General features: G+C 41.8%; 1 long non-coding RNA gene across 1 annotated transcript; it reads right to left on the bottom strand.

Annotated features, from left to right (window-relative positions):
- Nucleotides 1-8,736: 8,736 nt before the first annotated feature.
- On the bottom strand, nucleotides 8,737-9,314 carry LOC308407849. Its single transcript, XR_013973733.1, has 3 exons — nucleotides 9,223-9,314; nucleotides 8,937-9,148; nucleotides 8,737-8,853 (listed from the first exon to the last, which is right to left on the bottom strand). It is a non-coding gene; the product is annotated as an uncharacterized lncRNA (long non-coding RNA).
- Nucleotides 9,315-9,696: the final 382 nt, after the last annotated feature.

The raw sequence follows: 9,696 nt of genomic DNA, 5'->3' as shown, positions 1-9,696 counted from the left end.
GTACATCACTGATTTAGTCAGGTTAATTTGGTTATTTCCACCTGCAGTGAATTATATTTGGTGACACTGGCCTGTTCCTCCCCACCATTGCATTTACACTGTTGCAGCACAGAGCAGGCATCAGTGACAGCACAAAAAGAAAATAGTGGAGGTGGGTTTCACAGTAGCTTGCTGCAAAAAGGCGTCTTAAACAGTGGACAGTCTTCATCTTGCAGGACTGCAGCTGGCATTGACTTTGTGGCCTGCCTGAACTAATGCTATGCTCAATTTGTGCTGTCTTACATGAAGAGACATTGCTATGCCTCTTAGATCAGTTTGTGATTTGTAGATCACAAATGCATAGCTTACAAATTTGATGCTCAGAATCTTATATAAACTGTTTGGTGTGATCTTAAAGGCTCACGAGGGCTCATAGGTACAACTGACTGCTTTACTAATATTCTAAATCATAATGCAGGATTTTCTCTTCATTGTTCAGTAAAAAAAATAATCAGAAAATTTATATATTGTTATTGAGGTGGATGCGACCGTTACTCAAGACACACATTTTTGATTTTTAGATATTCGGATGCTCTGAATTGGCTTGATTATTAGAAAGCTGCAGTGAGAGAGAATCACAGTCAGCTAATTTGCTGCTCCATGGAAGACATTAGAGGAGGATAATGTAGTGAGTCATGCAGTCAGAGTGCTCACGTTTTAGTGAGAGGAGAAAAAAAGAAGAGAAAATGTGTGCTTGGTGGGTTTTTTATGTTTTTTATGATCCTCGCTGAGGTACAGTGCTGTGCAAAAATCTTGAGCCACCCCTTATTTCTTCATATTTTTCCAGTAAAATGGGAAATACGTGCAAATTTGTACAATTGTAACAACCTTGGTGAGTCATATTTGATAGGAGGACCTTTACTTTTAACAGATCTTGCTTAGGAATCGTTCTTGTAATTTCTTTGTTGGCTGCCTGTTGCACTGGGAATCAAAATCACACGCTTGAATGCCTTCTCCAAGTCTGCAAAGCACATGTAGACTGGTTGGGCAAACTCCGTGCACCCTCGAGTATCCCTGAGAGGATAAAGAGCTGGTCCAGTGTTCCTCCTCTATCTGAGGTTCGACTCACGGATGGACTCTCTTTTCCAGCACTGGCAGACTTTCCCGGGGAGGCTGAGGTGTGATCCAACTATAGTTGGTTCCCCTTCTTAAAGATGGGAACCACCACCCCAGTCTGCCAATCCAGAGGTATCGCCAATTTGATCCAAAAACTTTAATTTTGGATTCATCCATCCATAAATTCAGTTACCATTGATATTCAGTCCAGTTCTTGTGTAATTAGAGATACCTCAGACTTTTCTCCTTTTTCACTAAAAACCTTGAAAGACCTTCGAAAGGCCTGGAGAATTAAACTCAACTCCACAACACTTTGCTGCAATTCCAGCTGCCAGTCTTTTAGGGTCTGTCTCTACCAGCTTTGCACATCTACAGACTAAAATCTTTGCTCATTCTTCTTTGCAAAGCAGCTCCAGCTCAGTCAGATTAGATGCACAGCATTTGTGAACAGCAGTTTTCAGATCTTGCCACAGATTCTGGATTGGATTTAGATCTGGACTTTGACTGGGCCATTCTAACACATGGATATGTTTGTTTTAAACCACTCCATTGTTGCCCTGGCTTTATGTTTCGGGTTGTTGATGCTGGAAGGTGAACCTCCGCCCCAGTCTCAAGTCTTTTGCAGACTCCAAGAGGTTTTCTTCCAAGATTGCCCTGTATTTGGCTCCATCCATCTTCCCATCAACTCTGACCAGCTTCCCTGTCCCTGCTGAAGAGAAGCCCCCCAGAGCATGATGCTGCCACCACCATATCTGACAGTTGGGATGGTGTGTTCAGAGTGATGTGCAGTGTTAGTTTTCCACACATAGCGTTTTGCATTTTGGCCACAAAGTTCCATTTTGGTCTCATCTGACCAGAGCAGCTTCTTCCACATGTTTGCTGTGTCCCCACATGGCTTGTGGCAAACTGCAAATGGGACTTGTTATGGTTTTCTGTTAACAATGGCTTTCTTCCTGCCGCTCTTCCATAAAGGCCAACATGGGCCTCTGGGCTGCATTTCTGATCAGCGCTCTCCTTGTTCGGCCTGTGAGTTTAGGTGGTTGTCTTGGTAGGTTTACAGTTGTGCCATACTCCTTCCATTTCTGAATGATGGCTTGAACAGTGCTCCGTGGGATGTTCAGGGCTTGGGAAATCTTTTTGTAGCCTAAGCCTGCTTTAAATTTCTCAATAACTTTATCCCTGACCTGTCTGGTGTGTTCTTTGGACTTCATGGTGTTGTTGCTCCCAATATTCTCTTAGACAACCTCTGAGGCCGTCACAGAGCAGCTGTATTTGTACTGACATTACACACAGGTGCTCTCTATTTAGTCATTAGCACTCATCAGGTAATGTCTATGTGCAACTGACTGCACTCAGACCAAAGGGGCTGAATAATTACGCACACCCCACTTTGCAGTTATTTATTTGTAAAACATGTTTGGAGTCATGTCTGATTTTCGTTCCACTTCTCACGTGTGCACCACTTTGTGTTGGTCTTTCACGTGGAATTACAATAAAACTGATTCATGTTTGTGGCTGTAATGTGACAAAATGTGGGAAAGTTCAAGGGGGCCCAATACTTTTGCATCCACTGTAGTAAAGAAAACAGTCCTAAAGCATGAAGTCCAGTCTGAGGAATAAACTGGCAGTTATCCATGTTAAAACCATAATCTCTGTCAGCTGATCACCGCTTGATATGTTTTTTAAACCTTCTTGCAGATCCATTTTGCTTTAATTAGAAAGACAGTCAGAGCTTATCTTCATACTTTCTGTCAGGATGTCTTTGCAGTCTCTGCTGTGAGTGCCGTACCTGCCAGCAGTGCAAATAACACAGCACTCCAATAATAAACCTGATTCAGGAGCTCTGTGGACCGAAGCAGACAGCAGGTATTTTAACAGACACTGCGGTGCTGTTAGAGTCCAGAGCACAGGGCCATTTGTCTCCTTGTCGATGGTATTGACAGTTTCAGAGCCTGTTGGGAGCCTAAAGAGAAAATCAACACTCCACAGTAAACAGGATTTATGTCCAAATAGTGTTTTCTAACTAACTGAAAAGCTGAAGTGTCGAATCTGGAACACTTGTGTGATTTATTGTGTTTCAGTTAGGTGGCGTCCCTCAGGACTGATAATTACTTTTTTTCCATTTCTTTTCTTTATACAATGTTAAATCTGTGGATGGGGATTCTGGGCATAATTGTAGTTTTACAACTTTGCTGGACAGAAAAGCTTGTTGAATGTTGAAAACAGGACTGTGAAAGATTGAGCTGATGAATCTTCGCGTCTCCTGAGGTTTCAGACTGTTGGTCAGAATCAGAATAAAGCCACAGAGACGACGTGCCATATGTGAGGCATCCAGACTTCTGCTGGTGGTGTAATTCTGTGGGAATGTTTCCTTGGCACGCTCAATACCAACAATCATAGCTTGAATGCATAATAAGCATTGTCACTGATGGCTCGCATCCCTCGATGGCCACAGTCATTCTCTTAATGGCCACTTCTACCGAGATAATACTTCATGGCAAGTCTAACTTGTCTAATGAAACAGTGATTTCAGTGGCCTTGAGTGGCCTCCTCGGTAAGCAGATCTGGATTGAGTATAACAGCTGTGAGATGTGTTAAGACCAGGGCATCAAATACTGTTTACTAAAGCTGCTGGTGTCTTAATGAGATACATTTCCAGCGTCATCAGTTATGGTTGTAGGAGGATGGGCCTTTCAGTCCCAACTCATCATAAATCGGGGCCTCAACTTTGCATTTAATCACACAGGGTCAGCGTAATTCTTGATCCCACAATCCCATCCAAAACATAACCACGTAGTTATTCCAAGCCTGAACCAAACGAGTGAGCAAAAGCCAAAAAGCAAAATAAGGCCAATGCCAGTGGACATGTTGATATGTTGGATCATCAGGTTTTCTGACGGAATAGCGGCATCGTACAAAATTACTGCAACAAATAAAATCTCAAAATGCAGCAGAATCTCATAGGAAGGGACACGCAATTTCCACTCAGTGTGGCTCAAACCTTGTGTTTGTGAGGGGCAACCAATCAGAAGAAAGCGGCCTTAAAGGGAGGGCAGGGCTAAGAGGGAGGAGTTATTTATATTTACCACAAGTTATTTAAGATAAACAAGACAGATAACAGTGTGAGATAAATTAAATTATTTTGAACTGTCAATCATGCAGCGCTGTTCTCGCACTGTGTAAGAATAAAATATTGAACTGGAAACTTAAAATTATAGGTCCATTTAAAACAGATAAACCAGTAAACAACTAGTAGAAGCATAGTGTTTCAATGTTGCCTTCTGGCAAACACTTTAAAACAATAGTACCAGCCTTATTACTAATATTTCAGTAAGGTGTAAAGTTTTCTGTCAGTGGTTCTGACTGAGGTGAAACATGTTCAGGCGGGCTGAGAATGCACCACCTTAATTTGAAAAATATGCGTGACACAGTAAAGGGAAAGTCAATCTGTATTTGGTTTCCCAGCCATCAGCAGAAATCAAACAGGTAGGACAAGCTGAGTAATGGCTTTTGGTTTCCCTGAGCTGCATACTTGACAGATGCACCAATCTGCTCATTAGATCTAAACATTTCTTGAGCGGATGGAGACAGGAGAGGAAGTGTCACATGCATCTTAAGAAATCATGTATCCTTAGAAGCACAATTATTGATTTGATATGTTTTAGAGTAATTCTAACCAAAAAATTAGCATGCCATTTAAAACTGGATGCAGTAAATTGGCATAACCTCTTCAAACATGTTCTACAAAGCAGACAAACCTCTGGGTTGTCACTATCCATCCATTTTCTCACACTTAATGTAGGTCTAGTTTGACTCGTCTCTTCCTCCCATCAGTCGATCAATGGATAGTGATAGATGGATGCTGTTTTTCAAATGCCAAAACTTTCAGGAACTTGAACCAAGTGGTTTTAAAGTCTAAAACTGACAAGACCTGAGAACCTTGGCTGAATGCTGCTGCCTAGACTCCTCACCTCTGTACGTCCACTGTGAACTCCTGTCTGTGACCTTAGGCCTATATAAGGTTCTCCAAGCACAGAATCATGGCCCTAAAATAACTCTTCACATAATCAATGGAAAATGAAAAGCTGTAAAATGCCATCTGCGTTTGGATGTTTCAAACAGGAAGGCTGTCAGCCAGTTCGCCTTCAGAACGCATCTGGTGGTAAAACAGGAAAAGTCCATTCTGACTTGGAAAATCTGCACGGACGAAGATTCAACCTGAAGTCGGAAAATGTTAGTGACCTAAATAAAATAGAAAAACTAAATCTTTGTTGGTTGCCAGAAAACTAAGGTCAGTGGTTTGACCTTATATATTTCACTGCAGTTCACTTGACAAGAATACTTCGAAATCTCCGCTCACCCCCAACCGGTTGCAGCTGAGTTTTTACTTCCCACTGTTGCCAAGTGAAGCTTGAGGAAGTTATTTTGGCATACAGTAAGTGCCCAAGGAGGAACTTTTACAAGAATGAATGGGGAACAACCCTGTATCAGTTTCTATTGCTCCTTCTTCACATCCACGAGCTAGTCCAGCATTATTGTTCGTCTCCAGCACTGCTCCTGCCTGGGTAAATATATCCACTCGGAGGCAGATCAGGGCTGCATCATCCCTGGCTGTCACATTTTCTTTTGAACCAAGTAAACACTCTGTGTCACTTGGGGAGGCTGCTGTATTGTTAATGAGAAACAGTAGAAAATGCTGCTGTTTCTCTTAAGTTTCCTGCATACATGCTGTAGTTTATTCAGAGTTTGCTGCTGAAGCATCCAATTCACACTGTTTCTTCTGCACGCCTAATTGTATCTTACAGAAACTGCATTTAGCATTAACATCTGACAACACAGGATTAGAGCTTAATGCATGGGGTGAATTGTTATTCATTTATTTAGTTTTGGCAAAATATCGATCATGTATATTATGTTCAGAGGGATTTCTAAGATCCGATATGTTAAGAAATTATTTCAATTAATAGTGAAATTTTCAGCGACAGTCGTGTAATTGTTTATCACACGTTAACTGTCATCAGTTTTAGGTTAGTGGATGGATTTATGTTGAAACTGTAATTAAAAGATCTTGCAGATCTTCTTTGCATGGTGGTTTGTAGATGATGTTTGGTAAATTCAGTCTGTCAGGAGTAAAGCTCTGCATCTTCTACATAATATTAATATCATGTACAGCAGCTCACCAGGCAGCCCCACATGTTCGATTTGACAGATTTTTATACCACATGTTCCTGACTCAGCTCCAAAAAGCCTCCTCCTGAGACTGGAGCAGCGTCTCACTATGTGCCCTGATAGAAAAGATCCTGTGATCATCTCCCAGTGGTGTCTTCTTCAAAGGCTGTTTTCTTGTATTTGTGTCAGTGTTGACTTGGACATAAACCACTACAGTGGACACTGATGTGTCACTTCATACCCTGCCATGTTTAAAAAAAAATGAAAAAAGTACATGTATATAAGTTAAAAAATGATTTTTTCATGCCTAAAGATGAATAAAAATACTTCCCGATTGAGGTTTTCATAATTAATGCATGAAAGCGTTAATGCTCCTTGTTATTGCTAAACTTTGCTTACCTGAATTACAGAGCTGAAGTTCGTAAACCCTTCATCCAGGTTTGATGCGAACGTCCTCAAATTAAAGCTAGTAGTCGGCACAATAGCCTGAACATGGTTTAAACAGCAAGAAAATGTGCACCCAAAATATAGGAATCAAACTTTATGTATGCTGAGAATGAAAGAATGAAAAAGAAATATAATTTTGCCTTTAGGAAAGATCAAGGCCGGGAATAAAAGTCTTTGACTGATCAAAAGCCTGAGCCGCTCATTATTCTCCACAGTAGGCCCAAGAAACAAACAGAGGCCTCATGTAACGTCAATAATGCTGCAATTTTAAACTACAGCAGAGAGTCAGCAGCAGCAAAATATATTCGCGCACTTTAGTTTATCCATAGAGAATCTATTAGAGATAGACATGGCCACCATAATATACATTTTACTGGCTTTTAGCTTTGATGACAACTGAAGGATGCTGCACATTTTATTTTATTTTATTATATTTTCCCCTACTGTATCATGCTGCTGAGTGACTGCTGCTCGTCAAACACATTTCATTGCAATGTTGACCCTGTGCTAACTTGCATATTACAAATAAAACTGAAAACTGAAAACATTCATAAAGCATCTTGTAAATAACCCAAAGTCTATCTTTATTTTACTATAATGAGACATAATTAACATTGTGTAAGATGTTTAACAAGTGACTGAGCTGGAAACTAACAATTGAATTTGAAAACTAATTTCTCAGACATCTGTACAGTCAGGCTTCTTTTTGCAACCAGATGACTGAACCCCTGCTGGCCGTTATAAAGAATGCAGTTTCAAGGCACTTCAAGATTGGTTCACTGTTCAGACCTGGAATAATAATAATAATAATAATAATAATAATAAGTCACATAAAAACTGTAATAATCACCAGTGTGAGAACCTTCACAGACACCAGTGTGATGTAAGCAGCTGTTTCTCACTCAAAGATTGACATATTATTATATAATATTATTGAGAAAGAAAAACCTCACCTGGTAGAAAATGTATTTATTGAAATTGTAAGATGTCAAGCATGAGCTGTAATGAGATTGCTGAAACTTGGATCCCCTGTCATCATCAGTTGTTCGGTAACAGGAAACCCAGCCACACTTCTCAGGATACTGTAATGTATATAGCCCCGCCTTCCTCTGTGACCTCATGTATACAAATTAAAAAATGTCCACGCTGAACATAAAGAATGTAAGTGGAATTCATGGCAGAGCAGTGTGGGTGTTTTTCTTGGGTGATTTCTTCCATTTGTCTGCAGATGTGTTCTCACAGGCTTGTTAGTGTGTTGCAGGGGATCGAGTGCAGTTCAGTCAGTGAAGGCTTGACTGCAGAGAAAACAGACTGCTGAGTAAATATCTGCAAGTCTGTCGATGATTTAATGTGCATTTTTTCTGTAAATGCCCCAAGGCTGCAGCAGCTGGACAACTGCTTTCCCAGGATGCTTTACAGCTCAAAGACCCAGGAGGGGGTGTGTGTGTGTGTGTGTGTGTGTGTGTGTGTGTGTGTGTGTGTGTGTGTGCGTGTGCGTGCGCGCAGCAACTTGGGCAGATTTCCAGATGGTACCATTCCTGTGCCGTCCTGGAGCTGTATGCATACACTCACACAGAGATATTAGAGATATGCGCGTGTATACTTTCTCTGGCTTGCACATTCGTGCTAATAACCCTGCTCTGGTTTTCACCTACACCCCGAAATCCCTCCGGGTGCATTGTAGCCTGGTCTGTTTCTCATTAATGTGTCTGATGTCTCTCTGTGGGTCACTGTAGCTTTGCACTCTGTACAGTAAAACAGAGTGACGCACAAACAAAGAGCCAATGCATGATTTCTACATATCTGAGGAAGACGTCTCCCAGGTGTTTTGATCCGAGGGGAACGTCGGTCAGGTGGAGTTCCTCAGTTCTTTTGTTAGGATCAGTTTGCATGATGGAAATTGCACAATGTGTCACAAAACGGCCGGAGGCCGAGCACCAAAATTCAAACCCACGTGCAGAAAACCCAAGGCGGAGGCAGAGTAAAGGGTTTAACAAAGGTTTATTTACTAACACCAAAAAATGACGTGGATTGGATTTAAGGCTTGACACGTGGGGTGTGAGGGTATTGGCCAGGGGAGTGGGGATAAGCAGGGGACAGGTCCAAGAAAGCAGCGGCAGCTGGCTGGTGATTAGGTACGTACTGGAAGAGAGGAGAGCAGTGTTAGAGCGGTAGCCAATGAAGGGTTCTGGAGAGGGTGGAAGATATGAAAATCTTCGTCTTACTGTGCAGGTGAGAGATGGAAGCGTTGAGGGAGAGGTGATGCGGTCCGGGTGGGTTTGGTGGTGTGTGGCAGCTGTCCTGAGCGGCGAAGGTCCAGAGGTGGTGTAAGGGCAGGAGGACAGGCAGGTGAGGCAAGGAGATGATTCTAAAAGCAGGCGGGTTAACCAGATTTCCAAGACGAGTGGTTCAGTGTGATGGAGTTTTCCTGGAGTAACTAGAACACGAGATTACAAGGTTAGTAGAGCACTTGAGATTCATAGACATGATGCGTGAGGCCTGGTTACCAACATAGGGTAGTGGACGAATTGGCGAGGATGCAGTGTCAGCAAGCAGCTTAGATCTCCAACCTGATTGCTTCAATCAGCTTCAGGTGAGAGAGGCTGTAGGCCCTGCCCATGGGTGGATACCAGGGAGGTCCAGACCTTCAATGGAATTTTACAGCCACACACCCAGACCATGACACAATGTTTCTTTGATACGTAACTCTGCAAACACACAGCTGCACACGTGGACACAAACAGGTATGAGACGATGAAAATGCTGGAAATGGAAATCAATGAGCTAACAGCTTTTGTCTTAATATATCAAAGTCCCTCCAGAAGCAAGTCTTGGTGCTCAGCAGCCATCTTTGAAACTTCTGGTAAGGTATTCTGAAGCTCTTTAATTAATATGAAGAGAGCAATAAAGTTAATCTCAATGGTCACCAGGAAATAAAAACTGCACAGAACAAATAGTCTAATCAGATTTAATAAATGCTAAAAG

Source organism: Rhamphochromis sp. 'chilingali', assembly GCF_963969265.1.
Source record: "Rhamphochromis sp. 'chilingali' genome assembly, chromosome: 12".
Classification (NCBI taxonomy): Eukaryota; Metazoa; Chordata; class Actinopteri; order Cichliformes; family Cichlidae; genus Rhamphochromis; species Rhamphochromis sp. 'chilingali'.
The sequence above is the reverse complement of the archived record's forward strand: the minus strand, read 5'-3'. Positions and strand labels throughout refer to the sequence as shown.